We start from the raw sequence: 20093 nt of genomic DNA on the forward strand, positions 1-20093 counted from the left end.
CAGTAAAGTCGTATTGCCTGAGATGTTGTATAGGCTGAGGAGACCCTTGTCAGGACCGTGTGTAGCAAACAGATTGAAGACCCAGGAATCCAAGAGGAGGAGGGAATGCATCTCAGTGGTTAGTGGGGCCAAGAGAATGGCACAAATTCATGCAGGGTGTCAATAGTTGAGGGCTGCAGGTGAAAAGATAATGACTTCTCCAACTCAGTAGAGAGTATGGTTTGCTCCCTTGGCAGCGTGGTACAGGGAAAAAATAGCAAATCCAAAGATATAGAGATCAATGAAAGGCTGAAGAGTTGCCTGAACAAAATTAACAGGGACAGTAATAAAGTCAGAGAGCTTGCTTTTGAGTGAATGCCACAAGTGTCTAGGAGCTTCGCAAGGTAGCATACTTCAGAAGATATTTCTTGTAGGGAAATGATAACCATGCTTGAAGGGACAAGGACGGGATCCAACAGGATGGTGTGTATGTGTAGGACTGAGACTGAGACCATGCCTCTCTATCTCTTAGTGAGGAAGTACCTGAAGGCTAAAGAACTCTATAATACCATACTTATTGCATAAGTATGACGATCACCTATGTATCCATATTACATACATCCCTATACCTAAATTAACTGCCTGGTAAAACATATAGGCTTCACCCAAATTTTTGAGTTAATCACGAACAAGAGTACTGGTTGCCAAAGTCCCGAGGTATAGAACACTTATTCGGGCACCAGGTAGAAACACCTGCAATGTGGGTGTGCCAGACTAAGCATTCCATCATATTTTTGGCCCCTAGCGAAGACCAGCCTGGATGGAATCTGCACACATTCTGTAACCCGGATGAGTACTACATGCCTATCATCTGAATGGGGTTAGTCTCTGATTGGAGTATTGCCAAGTAACCCAATTTTAGAATAGCACAAATTTTAATTATATGTTTCATTTAGCTGACACCTGTCCTTGGAGGCTGTCATTAAAATCTAACAAGCTATGATGTGGGAACTATTATTATCTATGATTTATAGAGAGGCAAAAATAAATAAGGAGAGAAATAAGGAAAGGCTGGGAGGTTTCGAGAAGCGGTAGAATTTAAAAGGCTAGAGATTCCACTGGTGAAAAAGAGCATCGTATCAACTCCCTTGAAAATTTATAGAAAATGAAAACCCAGATCACTGAATTTCTCATGTTTGAGGCATGATTTCACTAAATATCCACCTCATCCATCATTTCACGTTGTGGATATAGTACACCACTCTTTCCCTGGGTAAATTGGGGAAAAAAGTACATTTTAAGTAAAATGGTCGAAACTGAGAAGGCATCAGTTTTAAAAATAAGTTCTACCAATTGTAGCATCCCATACCATTTGTCTTGCACACCTAGTCTGCTCAGGAGGAAAATGTGATGAGGGAAGGGTTGGGGTACAGATGAAACAAGAGACATAATATGCTGATAATCATAGAATTTGGACAGTGAGTACATGGGGGTTTGTTATACTATTCTCACTTTCGTGTAAATTTTGGAATTTTCCATAATAAAAATTTAAAAGAAATTCAGCTTAGAGAGGCATTTAGATACTTGCACACATTTATTTGGGAAAATTAATTCATTTTATACCCTGAAATTTGAGCGTAAACAGAAGAACAGAACATCTTATATTAATTATATTACTGTACTTATGTTAATGATCCCACGGTAACTCTACTATTCTCCTAAGAGTGGAGAACCAAAGCTCCGTATACATTTTTCTACTCTCTGCATTCACAACCAATCTTTTTATAACAGCCCTGGGTTTCTAGACTGAATGCCAAATATGCTTCCCGTTTAGATCAAATTTAGCTTTAACTAAAATAATTAGCCCTTGGTCCTAATTCTAATGGAAATGTAAGACTCTTAATATTCAGTAATGGTAGCACTATTAGATACTGCTGCTAACAGTGATTTATATGAAATAATTAGCACACTGTTTCTGTTGTAGATACATGCAGAATTTGTCCTAAACCAAAGGCAAAACAATAATAAAAACTACTGCCTTTTAACCTTTCCATGAATTTAAATAAAAAACGAGCGCTGGGATTGCACATTAATAAGGCCTGTTAAGCTTGGAAGAATATTTTACATTCATCTGTAGTTCATCAGACAGGTTCATGACCTCAGAGGAACTGCTGTAGCTCCTGCAGGTCTTAAACCGGCATGGGAGAAGACACGAAATACTATTTTATGATTAGAAAATTCTACTAGAATTGACAGAAACAAGGAAACACACTCCAATATTGAGTATATGCTCTGAAATGAGCACATAGAAAAATAAAGATATTGAATGGATTGACTTTTATTCCTCCAGGCACCTTAAAAAGAAGCAACTAAAAAGACCTTTGAACATAATGCCGTAGTTTTATTCTTAATGCAGGAATTGTTAAGGGCCAGCCCCTACTGTGTGTGTGTCTGGAGGTACACGCGAAGGGGGATCACCGTCTTGTTTCCCAGTTTTCTAAGTTATATGATAATCACACACAAAAAATCATGTTTCTCATTAAAACTTTTTTTTGAATTCTCACCAAGTACATGTTTGGAAGTATCCTAGCGTTCGTTTATCCTGCCTTCCCTCGAATTTCCTGTTGAACGAAACGCGTTGTGTGAAAGCCATTGTCATTCGGCTACCACTAATAGCAGAGGCCCCACTAGAAGCAGTGGGGTTCGTGCAGTTGCATCCTCATCACTCAGCCTGAGAAAATTCCATCCACCGAGCTGATTCATGCTACTTCTTTGGATCTGCTACTGGCAGCACAATAAGGGATGAATGAAATAAGCACTCGGCAGCTGAATGCCCTTAAAGACCACTTGGGAACTTTATTTGGTGCCAGATAAAGTGACCTGCCAGTGTCAGCTGCGGGAAGCATATTGTACTGGGCTCTGCAGTCTGTCCCAGTTGCCTATTCATTTCTGAGGAAATTTTCAGGTATTGAATTTTAATCCATGATGCCCAATTATAATTTGGGACCCTTTTACATTAGAGACTGGGCTTCACCCCATTTGGCAATTAAGTCAGAGCTGCCTAATACATGATTTTAATTTCCGGAAAGCAGGTGCTTCCTTTGGTCAGTTACCAATCTCAGATTTTCCTTCATTCTTTAGCTCAAACTATTTTGATTTTCATACCCCCTGACCCCCCTTCTAGAAGTATTCACTGCATGTTAGATGATTTTCCTACTTAAGCCTGTAGGGATTCCCATAGGCTTCTTTTAAAAGTGTTTATGACTTTTTCAAAAATTCATTTTGTAGGTATCCATTTGATCTCCATTTTATAATAACTTGTTATATTGCCTTTTAAAGTAATCTGAATAAAGGTTTGTTTACATTGCCTAACACTTGCAGTTATGAAGCAAGACTCCCCAGAAATAAATATTGTCTGCATTAACTTTCTTTGTCTTCTATTTTTACCAATGTAGTTAAAGGCTTCCCTAACAATTCAAAAATGATTTTTATTTGAGTTATTTTTACAACTACGTGTCTTCTCCAAACAATGATTTATTGTTCAAAATAAATTTTTGAGAGAGCACCTTAAAATGGGAACAACTCACATATCCAGTGCCAGATTTGGAGGCAAATGCTCTATAAGTCAAATCCTATCCAAGAAGAAGTTCCCGACCCTCCACACACATACATGAAGATGGTGCAGTCTTACCTTCCAAAACTACTTTGTGCAAGATAGAGGTAGTACCAATAGAGCTGCAGAGAGGAGATTGGGAAGCCAGATATCGGTTTGTGCTGATAATGACAGCATTTTTATCCCTTCCGTTGCTATGAATGAGCTGCCTACTTCACTACTTGCTTTGCCACATACGAATTATAAACTACTGTTGAACTATTGTTGCTGTGGCGGCCATCATAGGGTTAAATTTAACCCTTTGGTGGCCATAGATGGACCTGTCATTGGTAAGGGAAGTGAGTAAAACAAAACAAAGAAAAACAACAGAGTGGGAAAAGAAAGAAAAGAGGCAAAGTAAGAAGGAGAGAGAAAGTTGGAAGAAAGGAAAGAAAAAGGGGACTTAAGATGCGGACACAGTTGAGTGCTACCCTTGGTTGGCTTAATCTGCTCATCTTTTGGCTGTCCTCTGCAGGCTGAGAGCACAAATGCCTCCTACCTACAGGGACTCCCTTGAATACTGTTGCATAATTAGCTGAGGATTAGCAAAATTGATAGTCTTTAATGGGACCATGAGCAAATGTTTCTTTTTTTTTTTTAATTTTTTTTAACGTTTTTTTTTTTTTTTTTTTTTTTAGAGACAGAGAGAGACAGAGCATGAACGGGGGAGGGGCAGAGAGAGAGGGAGACACAGAATCAGAAGCAGGCTCCAGGCTCTGAGCCATCAGCCCAGAGCCCGACGCGGGGCTCGAACTCACGGACCGCGAGATCGTGACCTGAGCCGAAGTCGGACGTTTAACCGACTGAGCCACCCAGGCGCCCCAGATGTTTCTTTTAAAAAGAGACAAGCACCCAAATACTGGATCTGAAAGATGCAAAATTAGAGAGATTTGCAAAAGCACTCAGTTACCTAACAAAAGTATTCATTTAATATTTCTCTTAAGGAATTAGCTCTCCCAGAATGTAATAAATGTGATTGGATTAAGACATGTGAAATGGTATGTGGTAGTGTTTCTCAAACTATGTTCTAAGAAACGTTAATGCCATGCTGGATACTAAGTGATGCTTCCTTAAAAAAAGCATGCCCTCATCAAATACATTTCAAGACACTAAACCATATTTGCTCTCTGAGTGGGTCACAATGCTTATTGCCGTATTATAGGCACTGAGAATTCCTGCAGTGCAGGGGCAGGGGGCGACCCATTTATGTTGAATGCAGCATTTTACAAAAACAAATTGGCTATGAAACTTTTTTTCTCCTTAAAACACTTAATGGTTTGCACTTTCTGGAACACCATTACAAAGCAGTTCATTCCAGGAACCGTATTGCTTTGTTGTTGTTGCTTTTGTTTTGAAGAGTAAAACTAGCTGAATTACAGGGTTAGTATTGACTTTGGGACGAAAATATTAAAGTTGAATACATCTGTTTAATGTGCAATTCATTAAGGTGGATATGAACCTTATACCTTATGCCATTGTTCTTACCATGCCTGTTTACTTTTCTGTATTCAGCCTCTAACCATATTAGGGCAGGACCCATGTTTTGTTTTCCATTGTATCTCTAAGAACTTGCGTAGTGCTTGGTACAGTGTTCGTATTCAATACATATTTGTTTGAATAAATAAATGAACACTGTAGTAGACATCTTTTTAAGTTATAGATGTAACCATAGTAGAATGTGGGTTTTAAAACAATAATTTGGGCCTCAAAGTAAAAATAATAGAAGTAAAAGTCAGAATAACTAAATTTCCCTGGTCTTTAATAGCTTTGTCAGAGGCCAATAAATTCCTCACCAATTACTCTATTGTCTGATAGATAGCTTCATTGCTCCTGTTAGCCGGTCTGTTTGGAGTCAATGTTCATTCTGTTCTATAATTTTCCAATTTGTTTTTAAGTCTTTATATCTTCAATTATATTCCAATAGCCATTTCTTACCTGCCCTTTACTTTTTGTTGAATGAATTCTTAAAAGCAAACTAATACTGAACATCATATATCACAATGTGCTCTCAGAAACTTACTGAAGAGACAAGAAAAGGCAGTGAAGGCCTGGGGGTGAGGCGTGTGTGGTATAGAAGGGGTAAAAGACATAAGATGTTTAATTCATTCAACAAATATTTACTGAGTGCCTATTCTATGCTGGGCACAGTGTATAGTCTAGACAATTCAAAGTCAGACAAAAATATGAAATATTCATCAGACAGATATCACCAGAATTAAGAATTTTCAAAATTTCATCACCCCCCCAAGTCAGTTTATATTCTAGAATGACTTGATATTTTTAGAGCAATGATTTCATGTGCAAATTGTTTGTCTTATCTATTTTGTTCTGTTTTTACAGCGGTTCACCTTTTCTATCTTGACAATGCCAACTTGCCTGAAATTGTACAATATTTTATGGGCCAGGACAAACCACTTAATATGATTCTGTCGCATAAAATTTAAAGTCCTTTTAGTTACCTTCAATCAAAGTAGTAACCGTTCAAAAGTCTACTTCAAGAATGGTGTTGACCAATGGTTGGTAAACTATGTCCTGTGGGCCAAATATGTCCTATCAGACATGTTTATAAGTAAAGTCTTATTGGAACACAGCTACACTTACTCACTTACATATTGTCTATGACTGCTGTTCTCTTGTTCAGTATTAAGTATAGACATGAAAAGCTGGAATGTCTAAATTTTATGTCTAAGTTTTTACATTCTGTGCCGGGATTATAGGGTTTGTCTCCAGAAGTATTATACTTCCGGAGTATATATTGTAGGCAGGCTCCAAGCTGATCTATTTCCTGATATCCATTTTCTTGTGTTCCCATCCTACACAGAATAGGGCTGACTTGTATAATCAATAGGACATTGTGGAAATTATGGAGTGTGACTTATGAGTCTGGGTCATAAAAGGCATTGTGATTTCTGTCTTGTTCTGAAAGAACCAGCTATTATGTCTAGGGGACACTCAAGTAGCTCCCAGGAAAGTCCATGTGACAAGGAACTGAGCTATCTGCCAACAGCTGATGAGGAACGGAGGCAATCCATGAACATCCAGTGGGTGAGCCATCTTAGAAGCATACCCTCAAGTTGCAGTAAAACCTTTTGATGATGGCAGCTCCTGCTGACATCTCCACCACAACCTCCTAAGAGACCTGGAGCTGGAACCACTCAGGTGAGTCAGTCTTGAATTCCTGACCCTCAGAACTATGAGATAATAAATGTTTACTGTTTTAAAGCCACTAATTTTTGGGTAATTCATTATACAGCAATAGATAACTAACATGACGTAAGAGAACGTGGGCTCTGATGTCACACAACTTGTGTTTGAAACCTGGATCTACCACTTGCTAAGATGCATGACTTTGGGCAGATTATTAACTCTAGTACTTAGTCTTCTTGTCTAGAAAAATGGGAATATTATTGCCCACATTTCACAGAATTGTTGTGAAGAATTCAAGGAAGTAATGAGTGAAAAGATTGTTACATAAATGTTAGTGATTGTTGCATAAATGTTAGTAGTTATTTTCTTTTCATTATTGTCAGAATGGACTCCAACTATTCACCTAAAGATTCTTCAAACCTCTTTTGTTTTTTGGCAACTAAGTGAATACATAGAAGTTTGAAGGACTTTTATCCCATGTACTAGAATTCATACAACTTAGAATACCTCAACTGAATGTGGGGGGTCAGTAGAGCAAGTAATTAAGAGAAAAGGCTATTGTCAATATATTGGAAAACAAGACATATATTAGTACTGCATAATATTTCATATAAAAATAATAGAAGGTGAAGAACACGCTGCTACCCAAGAAAACAGGTAAAATTATATAGCCTAACCCCAGCCACACATTTTCAAAAACAAAATGACAAATGTAATTTTTGGCCTTATTTGCTAAAGCCTAAACTACACATATTGGTTTTTGGTAAAAAATAAAAGATAAATAGCCAAATACTATGATGCTTTGCAGGTTGCTTGAGTTATCTAACCCTTCTTTAATCCAAGGGATTATTGAACAAAACCGATGTTCATTCAAAAACACTTATGAAATCTGTTGTGGATTACCAATATCATCAGTTAAACCTGTTTCAAATTTATTGCTTTCATTCAGGTTAAATAATAAAAGGGTCCATTTGTCCCACCACATGTATATACACGAATTCAGCTTTCATCATTCCCTACAAGTTTAATCCAGTGATTTATGTTTTTTAACGCATGTTCAAGGAATCTGTTGAAGAAACTCATCCAGACAGACAGAAGAGTTAGATGGGATTAATAGGGTGTATGCAGGATTTAAAACTGGTTGATTCAGTTCAGAGTAAGTTAAAAAGAGAAAAAGAATATAACACTGTAACCCTCCTTGAGGTTCTAATCATTTTAATGACTTTAGCAAAAAAAAAAAAAAAAAAAAAAAAAAAAAAAAAAAAAAAACAGAACAAAACAAAACAAAAAAAAAACAGGCTAAGGTCAAGAAAGTTCAGAGACAAGGATCCCTGTTTCTAGCAATACATTACATGAAGAAGTCATTGCTTCAGCTGTTCCTTTTTTTCTAACAGTGAGAAACACTGCTATATTTTTCTTAGAAAAAGTCTGCCTTCTATATAAGTCATCATATTAATGATTAAATCTGAGGTTTCAGAATTCTTGATTTCCTTGGTGAAACCATTGTATTTCACGTAACACCACAACCAACAGCAAAAACTAGGAAAAAATCGGGCGTGCTGACTTTATTTTTAAATGTTTATAGCCAGGCAATGTATTACTTTTGAGATCCTCAGATAGCAACTGCTCAAATACAAAAAAATACTATGACTTAATCTCATTATTGATGACTTGAACATTTAAAAACATTCAATTTATGTCTTGCAAGAGCAAAAATATTGGAATATGAGGAGGAAAAATCTGTTTTCCCCAGGAAAGCGAAGTCCATTCCACGCTTTCAGGTATTTTTTTTCAGTGATATTCTAATCTTTATACACATTAAGAACTTCCTTTGATAATATTGTTTCATTAGTGTAAAATGTATTTTAACAAATATGCCCTTTTCCATTAACTTCTTGCCAAACACAGAGGACAAATGGAGACTTGATAAGCATATTTTAGTGCTTCATTGACCCCGATATGTATTTCCAGCCCTCATTTTGTTACAACTTTCATAGTTTAATGGAACACCTTGGGCCATGAAGTGTTTTGTGTTCATTAACTTTTAAAGAGGAACAGATACGCTATCTGATTATTAGCATTTGGGACAGAATATCAAGTGCTCTTCATATTTTTCTGATTCTACCCACATCACAGACTAGATATAGGGACATGGCAAATGGGAACTAGAATTCGGTGTGTCCAAGTGAACTTTGTGCGATGGGGAAATGTACTATACCTGTGGGGTCTTCACTGTAGCTGCCGCATGTGGCTGTTGCACGCTTGAAATGCCATTAATACAACAGAGGTGCTGGATTTTTAATTTTACTTGTACTAATTTGTTTAAATTTAAATAGCCACATGTTACTGGTGGCTGCCACCCTGGACAGCACAGGATTCGATGGCTTATGGTCAGATTTTCAAGAAGAACAGCTGACTCCACAACAATTGATGATCTTAGTTTGTAGCTTTGGCCACTCTTATTCCTACATTGATAATGTCTAAAAAGATCAACCTTTGGTTGTTTTTAAATGCCATAGACTTAAATTTGCTAGAGAATGTCTGCTCTTTGTAGCATTTTGCATATACAGACACCATGAGATTTAACTGCTTTCTATGAAAAGTTGCACTGCTCAGATAAAATTTATATTTAATTGTTTTCAGTGTACTATTTATTAATACAACTGGGGTTCTTTCTTGTTCAATATTATCGTTAGTTTAAAATTTCCTCAAATAGGGGCCCCTGGGTGGCTCAGTCAGTTAAGCGTCCGACTTCAGCTCGGGTCATGATCTCACAGCTCGTGGGTTCAAGCCCCATGTTGGGCTCTGTTATGACAGCTCAGAGCTTGGAGCCTGCTTTGGATTTTGTGTCTCCCTCTCTGCCCCTCCCCCGCTTGTGCTCTGTCTTTCAAAAATAAAAACAAACATTTAAAAAAAAGAAATTAAAAAAATAAATAAAATTTCTTCAAACAATTTACAAGAATTATCTTCAAAATACATACAATGCTATCAGATCTTAATTTCCTACTTATATGAAGAGGTAAAATATTTATCTCAGGCAAAATATGCCTGGAGATACCTAATATCATAATTATTTAAAATGTCATTTGCATGATGTCTTGAGTTCAAGTAAATTTGTTGAGTGAAAGGAAAGAATAAATATGAAAGTTTCAACAGACTCCTGCATTTTTATAATGGGTTGGGGTTTGACTTATGTTAATATACCTTTGATCCTTATTACTTTATTTTTTTATTAACATTTATTTATTTATTATTATTTTTTTTTAATTTTTTTTTCAACGTTTTTTATTTATTTTTGGGACAGAGAGAGACAGAGCATGAACGGGGGAGGGGCAGAGAGAGAGGGAGACACAGAATCGGAAACAGGCTCCAGGCTCCGAGCCATCAGCCCAGAGCCTGACGCGGGGCTCGAACTCACGGACCGCGAGATCGTGACCTGGCTGAAGTTGGACGCTTAACCGACTGCGCCACCCAGGCGCCCCAACGTTTATTTATTTTTGAGAGTGAGAGAGACAGAGTGTGAGCGGGGGACAGGCAGATAGAGAGAGAAAGACATAGAATCTGAAAAGGCTCCAGGCTCTGAGCTGTCAGCACAGAGCCCAACGTGGGGCTCGAACTCACAAGCCGTGAGATCATGACCTGAGCTGAAGTCAGACACTTAACCGACTGAGCCACCCAGGTGCCCCTTATCCTTATTACTCTAGTTGTGAAATTTTTAAATCATCATTTCATCTTTTGTTTTTAGTTTCTACAGTGATGTATTGCAAGATTATGGGCAGGGCATTCAGCTTCAAGTTTTTTGTGTATTTGATTTCACTTAAATGGGTAATGACATTATGATCTGCTGGCAAGTTATTTAAAAACTCTGATTGACCAAAACTAGCTAGGAATAACCTAATAGCAACCAATACATATTTGTGGGAGTAGGAATATTTTTTAAAGTTCATTGAAATGCCCTGGAATTTCCTTTCTTGTATAACTCTGTATGCAAAATCCTTTCTTCGTTTGTTTATTTCTTTGGATTTATATATGCAACCAAATTCACAGAGTATGCTGTATCTCAGTACTCTAAATTCCTTATTTTTCTTTCTCAATTTTTGTTATCTACAGATAAGCTCTGTCCGTGTACCCCACAAAGGGCTGCAGTATCTTAACTATTCCAGCCCCCAATCTATTCTGCACTGTCAATCACATCACCTCCCAAGGTGCTTCACTGCACACAAATCAAGTTTGAGTCAAGTTTACTTCTAATCAATAGATCCTTATAGATTGTTTTAGTATACCTAAATCACTTCCCAGAAAATATCTTGCCATCTCATTTCTAATGGGAAAACATTAGATGTGATTTCAATCTGGGCCACTAAAGAAGAAAGGCTAATGTACTCTTCTGGTCCATCAGGGCCCTAAACTCCATGTAGTTCTTACATGAAATGGGAAAATGTTTTCTTTCAAGTCAAAGACACACACAACGGGAACATTGTAACTGGGGGGCAGTGGAGAATGAAAAAAAGGGCTGAAGGAAGTGCCTGCTGCTAGATTGTTTCGACACTGTGGAAAGCTTATGCATTGCCTTGAAATCTGCAATGTGGTCAGGCACGCGAGTTCTAAAGTGAAAAAAAAAAATCTGGAAATCTTTTTTTTTTTTTTCATTTTAGTAAATCAACAGCAAATGTAGCTACTGATGCTACTTTGAATGTGATAAAAACACAGTCCATTTATTATCCATATTCCAAAAATATTTATTGCTCTAATAAGACAGTTAAATAGTATGCTAAGCAGCTGTTCTTAACAATCTGTCCTGTTCTAGAGCTAAGGGGAGTACTGAGAAAATTTGTATTTAGATGTTGTGCTTTCCAGTTAACAAAATGCTCTCATACAGATCATCATATTTAATCTTTGTAGCAGCACTGTGAGAGTATGTCCTTGAACCGCAGTCAGGAAACTGAGGCTCTCATAGACAGGGAGTTGCCTGTGTTCAAACAGCTGGCATTCTAGAGATGTATCTTTAAGCATGCACAGAAGATCCCAGAAACTGCCTTCTTCTCATTATAATGTACCAAAAAAATGGTTACTTATATTTACCATTTTACTTTTCTGTATTTTATTTTTTTTTGTTAACGTTTATTTATTTTTGAGAGTGAGAGAGACAGAGTGAGTGGGGGAGGGGCAGAGAGAGAGAGAGAAGGAGACACAGAATCTGAAGCAGGCTCCAGGCTCCGAGCTGTCAGCACAGAACCCAATGCAGGGCTCAAACCCACGAACCATGAGATCATGACCTGAGCCGAAGTCAGATGCTCAACCCACTGAGCCACCCAGCCACCCCTACTTTTCTGATATTTTAAATGAATATTTAGTTCTGGAAAGAAAAAAAAAAAAGGAGAGAGAATTTTGGTCTAGAGGACTCCTGGGCAGACCTACACTGTTTCCTACGCTATGATGGAGTTACTATGCTGCAATCTGCATAATGTTAAGCTCTGTGTGAATTAGGGTGGAGGCTACTGAAGGAAGTTCACTGCAGAGGATTTGCTAGAGCTGGGATGTAGACCAGAGTCAACTGAGCCCTTAGTACTCCTCTGAGAACACTTGAGTATGGTGGCCCACTTCTAAGATGGCTCCCGGTGATGCCCTCCTCCTAGTATTCATGTAAAATCCCCTCCCCTGGAGTATGAGGAGGTACCTAGTGACTTGCTTCTTATGTGTCACTTCTGAGATTAGTTTACAAAGAGGTGACTTCGGTTTTGCCCACTCTCTGTTGTTTTTTTGCTTGCTCATCTTGATGGAAGCCAGCTGCCATTCTCCAGGCTGCCTTATGGGAGAGCCTATGTGGCAAGGAACTGAGGGAGGCGCCAGCAAACAACTAGTGAGATACTGAGGCTTCTAGTCCAACGACACATGAGGAACTGAATCTTGTCACCAACCATTTGAGGGAGCCTCTTGTCGAATCTTGAGGTGACTGCAGCTCTGGTGATCACTTTGACTGCAGTCTTCTGAGGACCTGATCCAGAGGATCCAGTTAAGCTATGTCCCATTCCTGGCCCACGGTATTTGTTGCCTTACACTGCTAGGTTTAGGAAGTAATTTGTTACACAGCAATACATAACTAATACATGAACAGAATTCCTTTTCCTACCCTTTAGGTACACAATGCCCTTCCCACTATCGAGAATTAATTTTGGAAACGGATTTGATGTCAGTAAGTGAAAACTGCATAGTGGATAAAATCATTGCTTTGGGATTAGAAACATCTGGGCCGTGTCTGGATTTGCCATTTACTACTCTAAGACCCTAGGGAAGTTATTTACTATCTCTGATCCTCCTTTTCCTCATTTGTAAAACTATCTATACTATCTACTTCGTAGGTGCTTCTTTAAGCGAGATCATGAAAACAAAACAAGAATATTTAGCATCTGGTAGGCACCCAGAAAGTATTAGCTATTTTATGACAATTATTCCTTAATTTGAATTTAAATATATTAACTGCATCTACTCATTTGGTTTTGCATTCCTAATATTCTTATTCCTATGGAAAGGACCATCAATGCCATTTTTGTAAATACCAATGAACAAACATAAGCCATTCCTTTGGATAGGAGGAACCTAGGTAATCAAAAAACTCCCACTAAAAATGGAAATCATAGTGTCCTAAACATCAGGAAACTGTCAAGGAATAACAATAAAAGCCATTCTAAAATATTTTGCACGACACAGAAATAATGTAAGTGCATGATAATAACTGGCAGGTAATGTCTTAAAATAGAAGCCAAGCTACAATGATTTTCACTAGATGCTTCTCAAATCCTATGGGTGACATGAACCCATTTCTTCTGTCACATTTCTGAAGAGATAATTGCAGGCAACAGTGTAAACAGCTTAACATTCACAGGTCATATTGAGAAATGTTTATAGATATTGACAGCTAAATACAACATATCACAGCACCCCACACAATGTGGCATCTACCTAACAATGAACTTCCACAAATCAAAGTCAAAAAGTCGAGCTTTGCTTTGGTAAAAAGGAATATAGAATTATTTGTTGAATATGAATAGATGAATAATGAATGAAATGCTTTCCAGAATTATACGTGTGTATGAAATATTACAGAAATAATATTAATGAAAAAAATAAAATTTTCTTTTATAATACTTAAATTTCTAGGCATTGACCCTTTGGATTTAGCAATTAAACAACAATTAACCCAAAATAAGAAAAACAATTCTCTAAGCAATCTACTAGACAGGCAGTAAGCATAAAAAACATTTCCTAATATTCACAGAATATTAGTATGAAATATTTTTTTTTTTAACTGAAAAACTCAGAGTGCCTGGCTGGCTCAGTTCGTGGAGCACATGACACGGATTGTGAGTTCGAGCCCCACATCGGGTGCAGAGATTACTTAAAAATAAAATCTAAAAAATAAACAAGAAAACTGACAAACTCATACAATTTACAAAAAAAAATTAAAAATGAAATTTGCTAAAATCGTAAATAGAAATATCTATTTGGAAATGGCAAATAAACAAATTCTCATATAAAATTACGTTTTCCAGCTGTGTAATTTAATATTTGTGGCAAAGTGGAAACAGATAAAATTTACTTACATTTATGGGGCATGAGAAAAATTTAAGAGTAGGATGTAGAGAAACGTTTGCATTAGGAAAAAAGGGTTAGTTTCTCAATCTTTGTTAGTTATTTAGTATGTTAAACATACACAGTCTGGGTGTAATTGTTTCTAGTCTTTTAATGAAACTATGTGTGGGTGGAGCGGATATATTACACACACTTGAGAATGTATATACAGAAAAAGTTACTGGTATTTCTAATTATGTTATATTTCTTAACTACCTAAGAGCTTCAAAAATTTTAAATTACTGTATATCTTATTTACACACCCCCTCCTAAAGTTTCCGTATTATGCTCATGTTTATCCTGTCTTCTCATTATTTGTTAAATTGTACTTTACTTTACAACCAGAAATACATATTGATGATTGTGAATGTTGATTAGTTTCTTCGGAAGCCATTTATGCACTTGTTCTTGTACCTTGAAAAACTATGCATTGAAGAAATGCATATTTTAGCTTCTTCAAGAAAGATTTGAATCAGGAGTATTTTTATATAAGTGCAAACTTTTTGTCTTTTGTGATTTTCCCAGAAAGGCATGAAGTTTGAACGTCACAAAGCAAAGCAAAGGAAAATCTTGCTCTTCTAAGCTCTGGATCGTCTTTGCTCATATTAGAACTAGGCCAGGATACAGAATGTTAATTGTCTCATGGAAATCCTATAACCAAAGTAATATCAGGTGCAAAATGAAGATTTTTATTGGATTTCAACAGAAAGAAAAAACAATGACAAGAGAGAAGAGGATTTAAAAAAAATGAGAAATCTTGCAACTAATATTTATTTGGCACCTATTATGGGTCAGGTACATCAGTTCCTTGGGTTATATCAGTGAATAAAATCAACAAAAAACTCTTCCCTCTTTAGGCTTACATTCTCATGGGGGGAGGGGTGCTTGGTGAAGGGAGAGAGACAGTAAGTAACAAACACAATAAATAAAGATGTGCCAAAGGTAAAAGAAAAAGTAGAGTTAGGGAAGAAAGCGTGTATGGAGGCAAGGTAAGGGTAGGGTTGACATAGGTGATATTATATAGGAGGGTGAGGGTACATAGGTCTTACTGAAAAAGTGACATTTGAGCAAAGACTTGAAGAAAGAAGGAAATTATCCCAACCAATATCTGAAGAAAAAGCATCTGAAGCAGAGAACATAACTTCAACAAAAGTCTTAAGACAGGAGCGTGTGTGACATACTCAAGGAACGGCAGGAAGGTAAATGTGGCTGGAACAGAGGGAGAGAGGGAGGATAGGTTTGTGGATAAAGGGCCTAGGAGACTATAGATAGGGTGGTGGTACACATCTTTGAGGAATTTGTAAGCCATTGTGAGGACTGACTTTGACTCTTGACTGATCAATTTTTTGTCCTTGCCTTTTTTTCCCTCCTCATTCTCCTCCTCCTTCACCATGATCTCTTTCTTTGTTTCTTTTTTTAATGTTTATTTTTGACAGAGAAAGAGAGTGCTAGTTGGGTGGTAGAGAGAGAAAGGGGGTAGAGGATCTGAAGCGGGCTACGCACTGAGAGCAGCAAGCCCAATACAGGGCTCGAACTCACGAACCGTGAGATCATGACCTGAGCCAAAGTTGGAGCTCAACTGACTGAGCCACTCAGGTGCCCCCACCGTGATCACTTTTATTGCCAAGGCATTTATTTACTGAATACTTGTCTTGATTTGAACAATAAGATTCTAAACTTTTAGGAGTGTATTTCCACAATTTTCTCCTTCTCATCATTTCTATTCAATCCAAATGTATGTGTTGGATTCCTAATATGGGCAAAATTGTGCATTAGGCACATTTAAAAAATAGACTGTAGGGGTGCCTGGGTGACTCAGTCGGTTGTGTGTCCAACTCTTGGTTTTGGCTCAGGTCATGATCTCATGGTTCTTGAGTTCATGTCCCCAGGTGAGCTCTGTGCTCACAATGCAGAGCCTGCTCCCCCTCCCCCCCTTCCCCACTCCCCTTCCCCCCACCTCATGCTTGCACGTGAGCACACACACACACTCTCTAAATAAATGAATAAATAAAGGACTATAGTCTATATACTCTGACTATAGAATATCGTCCTCTGGACCACTATTGCACACGACACAATACTAAGTGTTTTATATGTGTTAACTCATTCAGTCCTCTCAACAACCTATAAAATGGGTGCTATTATATTTTTCATTTCAAAGACGAGAAAAATAAAGCACGGAGAGATTAAATAACTCATCCAAGATATGCAGACTGCAAGCTAAAGAACTAAAACTTGAACTCAGGTATTTTTGACTCCACAGTGTGTTCTTGACCGTTCACAATACTGCCTTCTATTGTTATAATCCTTTACAGTACTCGTACTCTTTGAAATGTTTTCTTTACCCACTTGTTCATTCACCAAGTATTTATTACAATTCTACTGTCTTCTCAGTGCTGTTTGGCATTGTGGAGATAGGGCAGCTACAAGCCTCTATGGTAGCTTTGTGTGAATTAGAAAAAAACATCCTATTCCTGAAGGCATTTTACTTTCTTCTGGCAGAAAATTACTGTAACACTCTGATCTTTGAAGAGCAAGATCTCTAACCATCATTGCTTGAAAATTGTCATAATAAATATACAAATTTATTTTCAGGTCTAAAGGTAGACTATATCTGAAAGCCAAAATATTAGAGGTGTTTATGATGTAAATAGTATCCCTTAGATATGATGCCCTTGTAAAGTGCACAACCTGAAGTGCTGTACATGACACCACCATATGAGCCAAATAAAAGAAAACATTGCTCCCCAGAGATGAAAAATAGAACACTCATAGTAGGTCAGAAAACTCACTTCTTTTCTATAAGACCTTCTGGGATCTTATTGATAGACTCTTTCAAAATCTTCCATAGGAACTCAAAAACTCAGCAAAGTTGCAAATTATGATTTGAACACTAATAAGACACTGAAGTTTTAAGGAGTGTATTCTGGCCGTTCTTTTAAAATCATCTCTGATTTTCATCAATTCTATTCAGTTAAAGAAACACATGTTGAATTCTGAACAAGTGCAAAACTGTGTGGTAGGCATATTTTTTAAAATATGGACCATAGCCTGTTGGGCACAGACCATATACTGTGATGCACCAGAGGGCTATTGAACTCCACATGATGCCAACTTGGTGTAGTATTTATATCCATCACAGCTGACATTAATCAGTTAGCTACTTAGAAGAGGATTTTCTCTCATCGAGATCAGAGCATACCTATGCCATTACTTTTATATTAATTAGCACTTATCCTCAAAAGATTTTAAAGTATGACTGGTTATTAATTGCATCTTCACAAATAATAAAAAAGGAGGTTTGGGGAGGCTAATAGTAGGGCCAGGTTCAGTCAGGAATTTCTGACTCCAAAGCCCACCGCGCAGACTGCCTGTCAGCATATGGTAGGAGGCTGACCAGCTCCCAGGCTCTTGCAGGTTGAGGGAAAAATCGCTGAAGATGATGGAAGAGAGAGCACACGGATCTTACCTGTGCCAGTTTCCAGCTTGCTTACGCCTACCCAGACCACGCACGACTCCTATTGTTAAGCAGCCAATTCAGATGACTAAACCCTGAACTGTACTTTCAAATGCATGAAATAGTCCCAAAGTTTGCTGCAAGGTTCCTTACATCCCTTTTCTTCTCCATGTGTCTTGTTTTTAGGCTTAATACTGTGCTTCCGAAAGAGTAATTTGAAGATATCAGGGAGTATGAAATAAGAAAAACAAACACACATTCAAAGTTAACCGGGTGCCAAATACTATTATGAGTACTTTGTTATATTCTCTTTTAAGAAGTGAGAATGAGGGGTGCCTGGGTGGCTCAAGTAGTTGGGCGTCCGACTTCGGCTCAGGTCATGTTCTCACGGTTTGTGAGCTCGACACTTGTGTTGGGCTCTGTGCTAACAGCTCAGAGCCTGGAGTCTGCTTTGGATTCTGTGTCTCCGTCTCTCTCTGTCCCTTCCCTGCTCATGCTCTCTCTCTCTCTCTCTCTCTTTCTCTCTCTCTCAAAAATTAAAAATTAAAAAAAAATTAAACAACAACAACAACAAAAAAGAAGTGAGAATCAGGTGTGGGTTTTTTTTTTTCCTAAGAAGAAATGTTGAGAGCTTGAACTCAACTTGGAAATATATCTGGAGCTGAAACTTTGGGTAAAGGAATGAGTAGAAAGGAATTTTTGTACCTCAAACTCTCCCATGTAGCAACATGGCCCTGGAGGCATTGTCAACAAAGCAGTGGATGAAACATTTCAGCCACAGGAATCAGTGAAAACATGCTTATGAAATTTGTTATGACTTCATAGAATTCCTTCATTCAAATGGCCATTTAGTTTTTACTTATTCATGCAGTCTCTAAATGACTTGCTTGAGAAATAATCTTTTGGAGATATCATCACAAAGAAAGCAAGAGTTTCTCAAAACTGATAAAAATCACTTAATTTTTTTCTCAGCTCCTTTTCTTCTTCTTTGTAAAAAAATCTGTGCCTATGCTCTGTTTTCCCTATCTTGTTGTCAGTCCCTATAGAACAAGGGCTAAGTTTTATACCTCTTTGAGACTTTTAGTATTTACCTTCTACTTTGCACACGGAAGACTTCATTCATTTACTCATTGATGATTTTTGTGAGCACCTACTATGTGCCAGGCAATGGATGGAGTGAGGGACAACAATGGCAAATAAGACACAGTTTTTACCAAAATTGTCACTGTTATGGAGAAGCCACACAATAAATTGGCAATTGCACTAGGTACAAATATAGCATGGGGCAATATAGTGCTCATCAAAATAGAGGGGTACTAAGCTCAATCTAAGTTGGTCAGGGAGGACTTCCCACAGAAGGTGACAAATATTCTGAGATCATAAAGAAAGTAATAGTTAAGACGCAAAAGGGCAGGACAGGTGAAGGTCACTACAGGAGCCAAGGCCTTGAACCCACCAGCAAGAGCTCAGTCTGCTCTGGGACCTTTCAATAACTCCTTATGGTTAGAATGGGAAGCTCTTGCTTGATGGAGTGGCATGGCAAGCAGGAGACAGCTCACAAAGGGGATGCCACCAATATTTGTTTCCCGTGCTCCTGAGGCCTTTGGTAGGTGACACAATAACAGCTGCAATCCCTACAGGTGTGCCTAAAAAGCAGGTGTCTACACAGGCCAGTCATCACGACAAAGACCAAGTGCCACTCTCACAGAGGACAAAACAAAAGGTGTTCTCATTACCAGTTGAGTCAGAGAGCAGTGCGAAATGGGGGAAGAATCCAAGGCGTCATCTCTTTCTTAACCTGCATACTATAATTGAGTTTTAGAAGAAAAGTGGCATCTACTCAGTAGATGGATATCTTTCAGATTCTGCAAACTTGTCTGGTTATCATGTCTGTGACCTTTAGATAAACGTAACCTGAATCTTATAAACCACCTATGCCTGCATAAGCCAAATACTTTTGTTCTATCTGCATTTTGCAAATCAAGCATCATCTGAGGGGATATATTCCCTCGCAAGTAACTTTTGCTTCTCTCAACCTTTCCTGGCTCTGAAAGCGTTTCTCCAATATGAGCTAGGTACTGAACTTTGAAGAAGAGTCCACTGTAATAACAGTAAAGTTTAATGATGCATAACTTTGAGAGACTGACAAATTTCCAGCCAAAGTATTGATTCTTACAGAATTTATGAAGCACATGCTGTATTCTGTGTCATTATGGTCCATTTTTGGCT

General features: G+C 37.8%; 2 long non-coding RNA genes across 3 annotated transcripts in view; one reads left to right on the forward strand and one right to left on the reverse strand.

The window, feature by feature from the left end:
- LOC125912470 (uncharacterized) overlaps positions 1 to 20093 on the reverse strand; it is a 400306-nt gene that overhangs the window by 159986 nt on the left and 220227 nt on the right. The window lies entirely within an intron of this gene.
- LOC125912471 (uncharacterized) overlaps positions 6570 to 20093 on the forward strand; it is a 29391-nt gene continuing 15867 nt past the window's right edge. Inside the window, exon 1 of the long non-coding RNA XR_007454757.1 lies at positions 6570 to 6790. This is a non-coding gene — a long non-coding RNA (uncharacterized LOC125912471). The remainder of the gene's footprint in view (positions 6791 to 20093) is intronic.

This window comes from Panthera uncia (genome assembly GCF_023721935.1).
Source record: "Panthera uncia isolate 11264 chromosome C1 unlocalized genomic scaffold, Puncia_PCG_1.0 HiC_scaffold_4, whole genome shotgun sequence".
NCBI lineage: Eukaryota > Metazoa > Chordata > Mammalia > Carnivora > Felidae > Panthera > Panthera uncia.